The sequence below is a fragment of the Oryctolagus cuniculus genome, chromosome 4 (genome assembly GCF_964237555.1).
Source record: "Oryctolagus cuniculus chromosome 4, mOryCun1.1, whole genome shotgun sequence".
Taxonomy (NCBI): Eukaryota; Metazoa; Chordata; class Mammalia; order Lagomorpha; family Leporidae; genus Oryctolagus; species Oryctolagus cuniculus.
Window position 1 is genome coordinate 17,125,754 of NC_091435.1, and position 12,723 is coordinate 17,138,476.

The window sequence follows — 12,723 nt, forward strand, 5'->3', positions numbered from 1 at the left end:
AAGAGATGCCAATTGTCTTGAAGCAGATGCCAAACCCACAAAATAATGATTATATGTTTGATTTCTACAGTTTATTTCCCCCAAAGTGCACATTTTAAATTAATTCCACATTGGAGTGAGAGAGCATGCTAGGGGCTAATGGTGTTAGGTTAGGTTGGCTTTGTCTTAACATCATCAATGATAACAACCACAAAAAAGAGGGAGCAAGGGAACAAGAAACTACAAAGGGAACAACAACAAATCCCTCAAAAGACACCAACACTGCATTAAAATTAGGGTTATTGCATGACATTGAACTAGTTGGTTCTTTCCCATGAGTCATGGATGGGAATCTTGAGGTGCATATACTACTGCTGCATATCCCCTTTCATCTGCATGCTATACTGCAGAAGTCCCAAACCAAGGCCCACAGGCTGGATTTGGCCTGCAGTCATGTTTCATTTGGCTTGTACAGTGTTTAAATTTTTTAGAGCCAATATTTGGAAATTGGAAGGTTTCACATAAAAATCCAGATTTCTGGCGTCTCTCAAAAAATTAGAAGATCTGGGAACAGTGAACTCACATTACTGAGTCATAGTCTATGGCTGCCTGGGAAGCTGCTGCCCTCTTTAGACAGGCATGTGTTCTCCAGTTCTCACCAGTTCAAAGCTTCATAGCACTTATCATTGCACTTGTGCTGTTTCTCTCGGTAAAAAATTCTCTCTAAGCAGTGTCTTTGTCAAAAGAATGTGAACAATTTGGCAGATGTATCTTCCAATCTCATTATTTATTGAATACTTTTTGCTCCTTTCTTTTTTCTCTCAGACATTGACAGGAACTTCTCTGTTTTCCATCAATGATCAGGGTGAATACTGGAAGGTTCTCAGAGGCATGCTTCTTGGTTTTCCTTTTCTCCCAGAGACCAAGTAAGATCAGGCAAAGGGGATGTGAGAGATGAAGAAAGAATGGAGAGGCCAATAAAAGAGTGTGTCAGCTTTTGATTCTCCCGTCGTCTCCAAGCTTTTAAGTTCAAATATTCTAGACCCTTTTGTTCCTTCAGCTCTATGGATAGCAGCTGCTTCCTGTCTTTGCTAATTTTATTTGTCTAAGAGTTCACTTGTTTCTCTAGTTAACAAATTTGAACTAAGTTAATAATTATTTATGGTGTTTTCTCTCCATTTAAATAACTCTTTCCTGACCAGTTGCTGCCTGACAGAGAGGAAGGGCTTATTCCAGTTGTGCTGTCAAATATGGTCATTGTAGTCATCTTTAAATATAAATTTAAAGTTAATTAAAATAAAAAACTTAATTCCCCAGTTATGTTATTCACACGCGAGACTCAATAGCCGGCCTGCGCCGTGGCTCAACAGGCTAATCCTCCGCCTAGTGACGCCGGCACACTGGATTCTAGTCCCAGTCAGGGCGCTGGATTCTGTCCCGGTTGCCCCTCTTCCAGGCCAGATCTCTGCTGTGGCCCGGGAGTGCAGTGGAGGATGGCCCAGGTGCTTGGGCCCTGCACCCCATGGGAGACCAGGAGAAGCACCTGGCTCCAGCCTTTGGATCAGCGTGGTGCACCGGCCGCAGTGTGCCGGCCTCAGCGGCCATTGGAGTGTGAACCAATGGCAAAGGAAGACCTTTCTCTCTCTCTCTCTCTCTCTCTCTCTCTCTCTCTCTCACTGTCTACTCTACCTGTCGAAAAAAAAAAAAAAAAGACTCAATAGCCACATGTGACCATGGGTTACTGTATTGGCCAGTGCAGATAGAGAACATTTCTGTTATCACAGGTGTTCCACTGCATGGTGCTAGATTTGAGGGATGAGAGGGAAATGTGAAGGTAAGATTTCCATTAGAACCAGGGTGTGAAGTGGAAGGAACTCAGGATGCGCCCTACTTGAGGAAGACAGAAAAATATAGAGATTGGGACAGGCTTTTGGTGCAGTGGTTAAATTGCACTTGGGGACTCCTGCATCCTAATCAGAGTACCTGGGGTTGAGTCCTAGCTTTGCTTCATCCCTAATTGCATCTTCCTGATAATGCACATCCTAGGAATTAGCATATGATGGCAAAAGTTCTAGAGACTAGTGTCACCCATATAGGAAACCTGGGTTGAGTTGTTGGCTACTGGCTTCAGCCTGGCCTAATTATGGCTGTTACAGATATTTGGGGAGGTAGCCAATGAATGGGAACTCTGTCTCTCTTTTTCAAATAAAATAAATAACCAAATACAAAACAAAACAAATTATAGAAATAAAAAGTAGAGAGATTCTCTGATCACAATGCAATTATGGTAAATATCCACGAAAACAGGAAACCTCCATATAGTTGAAAATTAATGATAAAGCATGATTATAGTGAAATATTTCATATGTAGGTTGAGACTTATGAGTAAAGTAGTGTTAGAGGAACATTTGGAGCCTTAACTCAATATTTTCAAAAGATTAAAGTTTGGAACATTAGTAAGCCAAGTATCTATATCAAGAAGTTACAAAGAGAATATCAAATGAAATAAAGATGGTAGAAATTAATAAGCTCCCTGATTGGCGACAACTAACTGAGCACCAAAGGGGAAACTTGTTGAAGTGAAATGGACGCTATGAGAAACAGTGACTTGATCAGCTCTTGTCCTGACAGTTAATGTACAATGTAATACTTTATCCATTTTAGTATTTTTTTTGTTCTAGTACCATTGGTTGAACTCTGTAATTAACACACAATTATTCTTAGGTGTTTAAATTTTAACTGAAAAGTGATCCCTGTTAGGAATTTGGAAAACATTATGCTGAGTGAAATAAGCCAATCCCAAAGGGACAAATACCACTTGTTCTCCCTGACAGGTGACAACTAACTGAGCACCAAAAAGGAAACCTGTTAAAGTGAAATGAACACTATGAGAAACGGTGACTTGATCAGCCCTCACCCTGACTGTTGATGAACAACGTAATACGTTATCCCTCTTAGTATTTTTTTTTGTTTGTTCTACTTTATACTTTTGGTTGAATACTGTAATCAATACACAGTTATTCTCAAGTGTTGAAACTTAACTGAAAAGTAATCCCTGTTAAATATAAGAGTGGGAATAAGAGAGGGAAGAGATGTGCAATTCGGGACATGCTCAAGCTGACTTACCTCAAACGGTAGAGTTAGAAACATACCAGGGGATTCCAATTCAATCCCATCAAGGTGGCATGTACCAATGCCATCTCACTAGTCCCAGTGATCAATTTCTGTTCACAATTGATCATAATGATAGGACTAAGAGCCAAAGGGATCATATAAACATGAATAATGTCTGCAAATACTAGCTGATAGAATAAAAAAGGGAGAGAACGATCCAACATGGGAAGTGAGATACACAGCAGACCCATAGAATGGCAGATGTCCTGAATAGCACTCTGGCCTCAGAATCAGCCCTTAAGGCATGAGGATCTGGCTGAAAAGCCCATGAGAGTATTTCAGGCATGGAAAGCCAAGTCACTCTGGGGGAAAAAATAAAAAAAAACCTAAATGAAAGATATCTGCGAGTGAGATTCCAGTGGAAAGAACAGCTCATCAAAGAAGGAGGTACCTTTCTCTGAAGGGAGGAGAGAACTTCCACTTTGACCATGGCCTTGTCTAAATATGATCAGAGTCGGTGAACTCAGGGGGCTTCCATAGCCTTGGCAGCTCATGACAAGAGTCTAGGGTGATTACTGATGCCATAAACAAGAGTGTCAATTTGTTAAGTCAACAACAGGAGTCACTGTGCACTTACTCCTCATGTAGGATCTCTGTCCTTAGTGTGCTGTACATTGTGATTTAATGCTATAAGTAGTACTCAAACAGTATTTTTCACTTTATGTTTCTGTGTGGGAGCAAACTGTTGAAATCTTTACTTAATGTATGCTAAACTGATCTTCTTAATATAAAGAGAATCGAAAATGAATCTTGATGTGAATGGAAGGGGAGAGGGAGTGGGAAAGGGGAGGGTTGCGGGTTGGAGGGATGTTATGGGGGGGAAGCCATTATAATTCATAAGCTGTACTTTGGAAATTTATATTCATTAAATAAAAGTTTAAAAAAAAGAAGCAATAAGAAAAAAAAAAAAGAAAGAAAGGCAGGACATTGTAAAGAAGGGTTTTTATGTACAGTTGCCTGATAGCAACTGTATCACCAAAGACTCTGCGAGAACTACAACCTAGCACAAAGACCACGACCATGTTACACAAAAAATACTCTGCAAAAACGTCTGCATAGCAAACATCTCTTCAACCTCAGCCTGGCATCTCCCATTGTTTTTAATCCTTGTGGCCAGAAACTATTATTTGTAAACATCCTATGCCTTTTTTTTAAAAATTTATTCGACAGATAGAGTTAGACAGTGAGAGAGAGAGAGAGAGAGACAGAGAGAAAGGTCTTCCTTCCATTGGTTCACCCCCCAAATGGCTGCTATGGCCAGAGCTAGGAGCCTGGTGCTTCTTCCTGGTCTCCCTTGTGCATGCAGGGGCCCAAATACTTGGGCCATCCTCCACTGCCCTCCTGGGCCACAGCAGGGAGCTGGACTGGAGGAGGAGCAACCGGGACTAGAACCAGGCGCCCAACAGGTGGAAGATTAACCAAGTGAGCCATGGTGCCAGCCCAAAACATCCTATGCCTTTAAAAACTTCCTCTTGCCTAACCTCATGGAATATTCTTATAGTTTATTATGACATATTCTCATTGCAATACTATTTTATTCCTAATTAAATATTATTAATCATTTATCTGAGTCAGTTAGGTTGGCATAGGGATGAATATAAAGTGTTAAAGTGAGTCTAAAGATCAACTGGGAAAATAAATATAGAGTGGACAAATATGCCTTTATGTGAATGTACAATAAAAACATCAGATCAACCATATAGTATATATGCTTGATACCTATTCCAATCATAGGCAATATATGTGGGATAAACTTGACCTGTGACATCATGTCAGTGTACCATGGATGCTTCATTGGTTTGTGTTACTTGTATCTAGGCAATGAGAATCAGAAGAGGGACTAGATAACCACCTTGTGCATCAGGGCAGAAGCCTTTTACCAGGCAGTTTCACAGATGGAAGCCCCTTCAGTTCTACTTTAGGACAATTTAAAAATAGTACCTCATTTTACGTTGACTTGAGGCTGGTTACACTTGCTTATATGTCCATATAATATTATCTGAAACAGTCTGTGGCCACGCTGAGCTGCCTGCTTCTCTATGCCATGATCCCGAGAAGATTCCAATTATTCTTTTGTTAGAACTGTGGTTGTAAAGCTTTTGGGTTGGGAATGCTATGATTCTGACATAATTTTTCTTATAAATCATGCTATTTTAGTGTTTTTTAATTTAAGTGGTATTTTGGTGTTAAGGCAAATACTGTATTGAGATTAATTATTGTAGATCTGTCCATACAACCTATATTTGGTGTGCAGGCTTGACTTTTGGAGTCCTAAACATCCTACACTTTTTGAGATTTTACACACTAAGCTAAAAATGAATTGCTTTAACTCAGAGAATGACAATTCAAATGGTCTATGTCCCCAACTGAATAAAAATTGAGGCATTTTAAGAGTTAATTTTATTCACCCTGTTGGTTTTTTTTTTTTTTTTTTTTTTTGCCTTTCTCCTCTTGGTACACACGTTATATAGTTAATATCCCTAGGGTAGAGAGCTTTTTCAATCCATGTATATCTAGGAAGCTTAGCATCATTTATGGCTAAGTAAGATCATAGTTTTGCTAAGTAATTTTTTTGTGGTTGGCAGCCTTAAAATTTGGGATTGTTGGCTCCTTTTTGAATATTATATACTAAATGTGGATGAGTTTGCAGTTCAAATGTTAAAAAAATCTCCAGTATACTTTGTGCAAATGAAAGAATAACCATCTAAGTTACAAAGAGCTATATCTCAAGTATTCTTTCAGTCTTGTTATTTCTGCAGTTATAATTTTCATAGTGTTACGGCAGCCTGCCAGTGTCAACAAATTTATGTTTTCTTGTGGGATAATTGAATTGAGATTTTTCTGCCCTGACATGAAGTCAGAGTATTAAAGTTGTAAACCTTTGGGTTAGTTTTGTAGTGGGGGAAGCTGATTCCTCCCTGAAGTCACCCTGGTCATAATTTAGATACAAAAAAAATTGCTGTTGTTTTAGATAAACAGTTCATTTCCTTTTTTTTCAGTAGCTGATCATGCAACTTGTGCATAATTTGTCTTTTTCCTTCGGTTTTCTTAGATTTTTCAGTAACCTCTTGGCTCTTCAACTGCTTCTGTATTGCGTTATATAGAAAATCTTTGTACCTAAGAAGGATTATGAAATTGGGTTATTTAAATTTGTGAATTTCAGCCAATGTTTGTTTTAGAAAGTTTTGTAATATGAACATATATGGGGGCCCAGCATTGTGACATAGAAGGGGAGGCCACCGACTTCAGTGCCAGCATCCTGTATGGGTGCTGGTTTGAGTCCCGGCTGCTCCACTTCTGAGTCCTCTCTCTGCTATGGCCTGGGAAGGCAGTGGAGGATGGCCTGAGTCCGTGGGCCCCTGTACCCATGTGGGAGACCTGCAGGAGGCTCCTGGCTCCTGGCTCCTGGCTTCAGATTGGCACAGTTCTGACCGTTGCGACCAATTCGGGGGTGAACCAGCAGATGGAAGACCTCTCTCTCTGTCTCTCTGCCTTTCCTTCTCTCTCTGAGTAACTCTTTCAAATAAATAAATCTAAAAAAAGAAAATATATGAACAATTGCTTTTCAAAGTAATTTAATATGCTGGTGAGCATGAGAAAAATTTATCAGCAAGAGTCGTTAACTGGTCCATGCCATTTAAAACAGATTTTAACACTGGTGTTTACTGAGCATTTACTATGAACTGAATTTCACAGATATTATTAATCCTTATAGTAATCTTAGAAGATGGGTTTCCCCATTTTTCTGTAGGATGAACTAAAGTTCAGAGAAATATTATTTCCTGGGAATCACACAACAGTCAAGTAGTATAGCTAGAATTGGAATCTAGGTCCCTCTGACACTGAGGTTCTTATATCATATTGCCTCTTGACAACAGACATATCTTGCATTGTGTTTTAAGGAATGAAGAGTGTTTTAAGTTTTTTTAAAATCTATTTCCTTTTGGGAAGAGATGATAGAATATCCTAAGGTGTATGAAGAAAATTGCTTTAGTTTAGGTGGAAGTGTGATTTTTTCATTCTCTTAAAAATGTTTATAGCAATACGCTAGTTACTGAATTAATAAGGATGTTATATGGGAAGTGCTGGGTTGATTTTCTTTTATATTTATTTTACACAGATAAAGGAGAGGCAGAGAGAGAGAGAGAGAGAGAGAGAGAGAGAGAGGTCTTCCATCTGATGATTTATTCTTCAATTGGCTGCAATGCCTGGAGCTGAGCCAATCTGAAGCGAGGATCCAGCAGCTTCTTCCAGGTCTCCCACATGGGTGCAGAGGCCCAAGGACTTGGACCATCTTCTACTGCTTTCCCAGGCCACAACAGAGAGCTGAATCTGAAGTGGAGCAGCTGGGTCTCGAACTGGCACCATATGGGATGCTGGCACTTCAGGCCAGGGTGTTTACCCGCTGCGCCACGGTGCCGGCCCTGGGTTGATTGTTTTCAATGTGGCACCACCACCATCATCATCCTCTTCTGAGGCTGAAGATCATATTTCCCTTTACCCACACACACTTCTCTGTGTGGTGCTGGGTTAGAATTTGCCAATGAGGTCTGGCACTCTGGCATAGGAGGCTAAACCTCTAACCTGCAGTGCTGGCATCCCATATCAGCACTGGCTTGTGTCTTGGATGCTCCTTTTCTGACCCAGCTTTCTGCTTATGACCTGGGAGTACAGTGGAAATGGCCCAAATGCTTGGGCCACTGCACTTATGTGGGGGACCTGGAAGATGCTCCTTCCTGCTGGCTTCAGATCGGCTCAGCTCCAGTTGTTGCGGCAATTTGGGGAATACACCAGGGGATGGGAGGCCTGTCTCTCTGTCTTTCCCGCTCTCTATCTGTAACTCTGCATCTCAAATAAATAACTAAATAAAATCTTAAACAAAAAATAACTTGTTGGGGTTGGGGCTGGTGCTGTGGTGCAGCAGGTTAATACCCTGGCCTGAAGTACCAGCATCCCATATGGGTGCCGGTTTGAGACCCAGATGCTTCTCTTCTAATCCAGCTCTCTGCTATGGCCTGGGAAAGCAGTAGAAGATGGCCCAAGTCCTTGGGCCCCTGCATCCATGTGGGAGACCCAGAAGAAGCTCCTGGCTCCTGGCTTCAGATTGGCACAGTTCCAGAAATTGCGGCCATCTGGAGAGTGAACCAGCAGATAGAAGACCTCTCTCTCTCTCTCTCTCTCTCTCTCTCTCTCTCTGCCTCTCCTCTCTCTGTGCAACTCTGACTTTCAAATAAATAAATCAATCTTTAAAAAAAATAAAAAGAAAGCAAAAAGAACTTGCCAATGAGAGGCACTTCAGTGAGATTTAAAAGCTGCGGGTGAAGTGCAGGCTGATACCCTGTGAAGGTCCCAATCTTTGGATGCAGCTGGTTTATTGACCTCTCCGCAAGCTTCCACAGAGTGGCTCTGCCACTTTCTTGGACTTTCCAGGCCATGTTTCCTTGAGATCGTGGTAGAGGAGGTGGTGTCCAGATCTTTTCACAACGCCCAGTTCCTGGGTTGTATCAGTTTCTTTTTTTGCCCCCATAGGTTGGAATTTGTTTATTCCTTATCAAAACAATCTACATTAAATGTATAGATTATATTATTTTATATATATTATTTATATATATTATATATTTATATATAATATATATATTAAATAATATATATTAATAATATATATTAATATATATTATTATATATAATATATATTATTAATAATATATATATTATATATATTATTTATATATATTATATATATTTATATATATATATATAATAATATATATTATTTAATATATATATAATATATATATAGGATAAATCTTTAAGACTGCCACATCCATATCTGTCCTAGTGAGAAAGGGTAAAATTTTCTATTTATTCAAAAAACAAGGCAAGTGTAACAGGCAAAAGCAAGCAGGAGTCTAGGGCAGGAGAGTAGAGAATTTTCCACATGCAGACATGTTTAAACTTCTTCCAGTACAAAACACATGTTGTTGCTGTAGGAATTATTTTATGAATAGTGAGGTCTTGCAGTACGATCCAAGTAAAGTACTACCAGGTATTTTAAAGAAGTTTTAATGGCTTGATAATCTTGTCCTAATTATTTAGTTTTCTTTATTACTAATATGATATCTTTGACTTGAGGTATAGAATTGTCTTCTATAATCTTTACATAAGGGATAAGGACATCAGCACCAGTGACATGAACAGCAGGTGCATCTAGGAAATTGAATGCAGAGACTTTCATGATCTTGGCACAAGCTTCAGCTCCTTTTTTTTTTGACAGGCAGAGTTAGACAGTGAGAGACAGAGAGAAAGGTCTTCCTTCCATTAGTTCACCCACCAAATGGCCGCCACGGCCAGCGCGCTGCGCAGATCCGAAGCCAGGAGCCAGGTGCTTCCTCCTGGTCCCCTATGTCGGTGCAGGGCCCAAGGACTTGGGCCATCCTCCACTACCCTCCCAGCCACAGCAGAGAGCTGGATTGGAAGAGGAGCAACCAGTACAGAACCCGGCACCCCAACCGGGACTAGAACCCAGGGTGCCAGCTCCGTGGGCAGAGGATTAGCCAAGTGAGTCGCAGCACTGGCCACAAACTTCAGCTTCTACTCCAAACTGTGGCCAGCCTCCTTCCACCATTACCAAATGATTTGTATTCATGATGCTGACTTGCATGGTTTCAATGTTCATTGGTTTGATGGGATGCAGATTTATTACCTCACATTCAACTCCTTCTTTAGAAAGCACTGTTGCATCTTCTAAGCAGTGCTCCACAATTCTTGAAGGGGGCAACCAGGGTTATATGTGTCCCTTGTCTTCATGCTTTGACCTTTTCCACAGAAATCAGAAAATCATTTGATTGAGCTTTGGCATACAATTCAACGGGGACTCCATACATCAGTTTTTTCTCTAGCATCACCTGGCTGATTTTATATGCCCTTTTGCATCATCTAAGTTCCAGGTGCTACAATCCTTTAATCCTGGGTAATACCAATAACTTCCAGCAAAGCATTGTGAGTATTGGGTAGCTACACGTACAGAGGCACCACTGGGTCCCTGGAAGTCTGTCCACACAGACTGAAGGCCTGCCAGCATGTAGTAGGTCTTGGCGTGTGGGTTCATAACCTGATTAGTGGCTTGCATAGAGAAATTGAAGGTCACAAATTCACAAATAGCCTACAACACGCCATAGCTGCACACTCAGTGATTTCAGCAATGTCCATCTCAGATAAAGGAGTGTCTATGATCCTCTCATCTCTATATTTCTTCCACAGGCCTTGACTAACTTATATGTCCCATCATACTAGGCAACTTCTTCCCCTCGCAAAAATACCTTCTCATCTCTTTCCAGCTCCTTATCCATAGCTTGATTTCTAGCATCATGAACTGCTACCTGCAGTGTTACCAACACAGTCTGGTGAAATTGCCTTTCCAGCAGCCCAAATACCTGCTAAAGATGATCTTACCACCAGCCCAGAAACTGCCGCCATCTTCACCATGTCTTCTAAATGCTGCCTAATGACCTGTATCTGTTTCTTAAATTGTCCAGGAATACATGACTTTTCCCTTCTCCGTAGAGAGACAGTCCAAATCTTCACTGCTGCATCCACTCATATTTACGTAACCTCAATTTCTATGTAATCTATTTTTCCTATAATGTGGATGTTGCCTTTATTTTCCTGACCAAACTATACTGATATAAAGTGGGACATTTTGTCCACCTAAATAAGCTGTAATAACACACAAATTTTCCATATTTTAGAAATGAAGAGTTGTTTAGGTTAATTTCAAATGTGAAATTAGAAGCAATGTAAATTGCAGAAGAATATATAGTAATAAAGATTTCTTAGTGTGGACATAATATATTTCTTTTTTTATTTAATGAACATAAATTTACAAATTACAGCTTATGGATTACAATAGCTCCCCCCACCATAACTTCCCTCCCACCCACAGTGCTCCCCTCTCCCACTCCCTCTCCCCTTCCCTTCACATCAAGATTCATTTTCGATTATCTTTATATACAGAAGACCAATTTCACATATAATATATTTCATTTTATTCAGAAAGCATTCTATACAAAGCCAGAGCTAAAAAATACAAATAAATCTAATACTTATTGAAAGCTTATCATGAATCAGATGCTCAGCTCTTTAATACATATTATAGCCTCACAAAGTAGATATTATTATCTTTGTCTTACAGTTGAGGATTTTAGGCCTAGAGAGAATAAGTATCCTTCAGAGGTCACAAATTCTGATTATCTTATATCAATTTCTACTGAGCTATACACTGGTATTAGATGCTCCCTGCTTCCAAAGAGTTTTAATTCAACTGAGATGTATTTGAAAAAGAAAATAGAGTTCCTATTATCTTTGATAAAATTAGATAGATTATTTAAAAATGCTTTGAGCTATGTTCACTTTTTTATTTATAGCAAATCTTTATGCATTTTGATATTATCATAGTTAAACACAATTGCCTCATGCAGTTAACCACAGAGTTTTCATATTTTGCCTTTTCTCTATATTCTGGCTTATCCAAAACAAGCTCAAATAAAAATTCATTTTACTAATTGAAATGTATGAAAAATAGAAAATAAGAAGAAAGCAAAGGACTTGGTTATTTTCCAACAGCAGGACATTTTGTCATAATAATTCACAAGAAAAACAAAGATATTCTTATTTCTAAGGATTATTGGTCCCAAAATTTGCATTGAGAACACATGCAATTATTCCACAGTGCTCATATGCCAATCTGAAATCTTTTGAGAAATATTTGAATTCAAAATTAATTAGCTTGTAGGTGAGTTCAATTAACTTGAAGATGGACATTTATGCATCATAGAGTGATGAGAGGAAAAACAATGCTTTCTGCAATTGCATATTTTTACATAGTTTGGCAAAATATTCAAGTAGGCAATTTGAAATTGTCTTCTATATTTAGCATTTTATGTCCTTGGCATAAGGAATTCTCAACTGTCAGACTTGTATTTTCAGAAACCTGCAGTAATTGAGTTTCAAGAACAACCAACTGAGCATGTTACCAGTTTTTCAAAATTGGGCATGTGATGCTACAACTGTGAATTGCAAGCAGATTTTATTTACATGTTGCAATAATTCTATACTTCTAGCCAGGATTTTGTGTGGATAGCACTAAATGGAAAGCTAAAAAAATGGATATGTTAAAATGTGTGTATTATGTTTCTTCTTCATAAAAGGAACTTGGCTCTGGCAATTTCCATCTCAGAGAGCATCTGCTCAGAAATAAAATTTTAAGCTTTCTCTGTTGGGGAACTGGCATATAATAGCCTAATGGATCTGTAATTTTTGTACAAATTCACTACTTAAAAAGATCCTCATATGTCTAAGGCTGACCTTTAGTCTTTTTTTTTTTTTTCCAAAATGAGTGACTAAGCAGAAAAAGAAAATGCTAGAGAAAACCATGAAAGCAATTAGTGGACAAAACCACTTTTCATAGTGTGTACTGTCAGAGAGTACTTGAATAAGACATTTGCTATTTCAAAAATTACTAAACATGTGGCTTTAAAGGACATGGACTGTGATACTTCCTTAATGTTCTCT

At 39.1% G+C, this 12,723-nt stretch overlaps 1 long non-coding RNA gene and 1 pseudogene across 1 annotated transcript in view; one reads left to right on the top strand and one right to left on the bottom strand.

The window, feature by feature from the left end:
• The window catches only part of LOC127494004 (uncharacterized), a 106,591-nt gene that overhangs the window by 61,660 nt on the left and 32,208 nt on the right, over positions 1 to 12,723 (top strand). The window lies entirely within an intron of this gene.
• On the bottom strand, positions 8,979 to 10,956 carry LOC100338670 (pyruvate dehydrogenase E1 component subunit beta, mitochondrial-like; annotated as a pseudogene).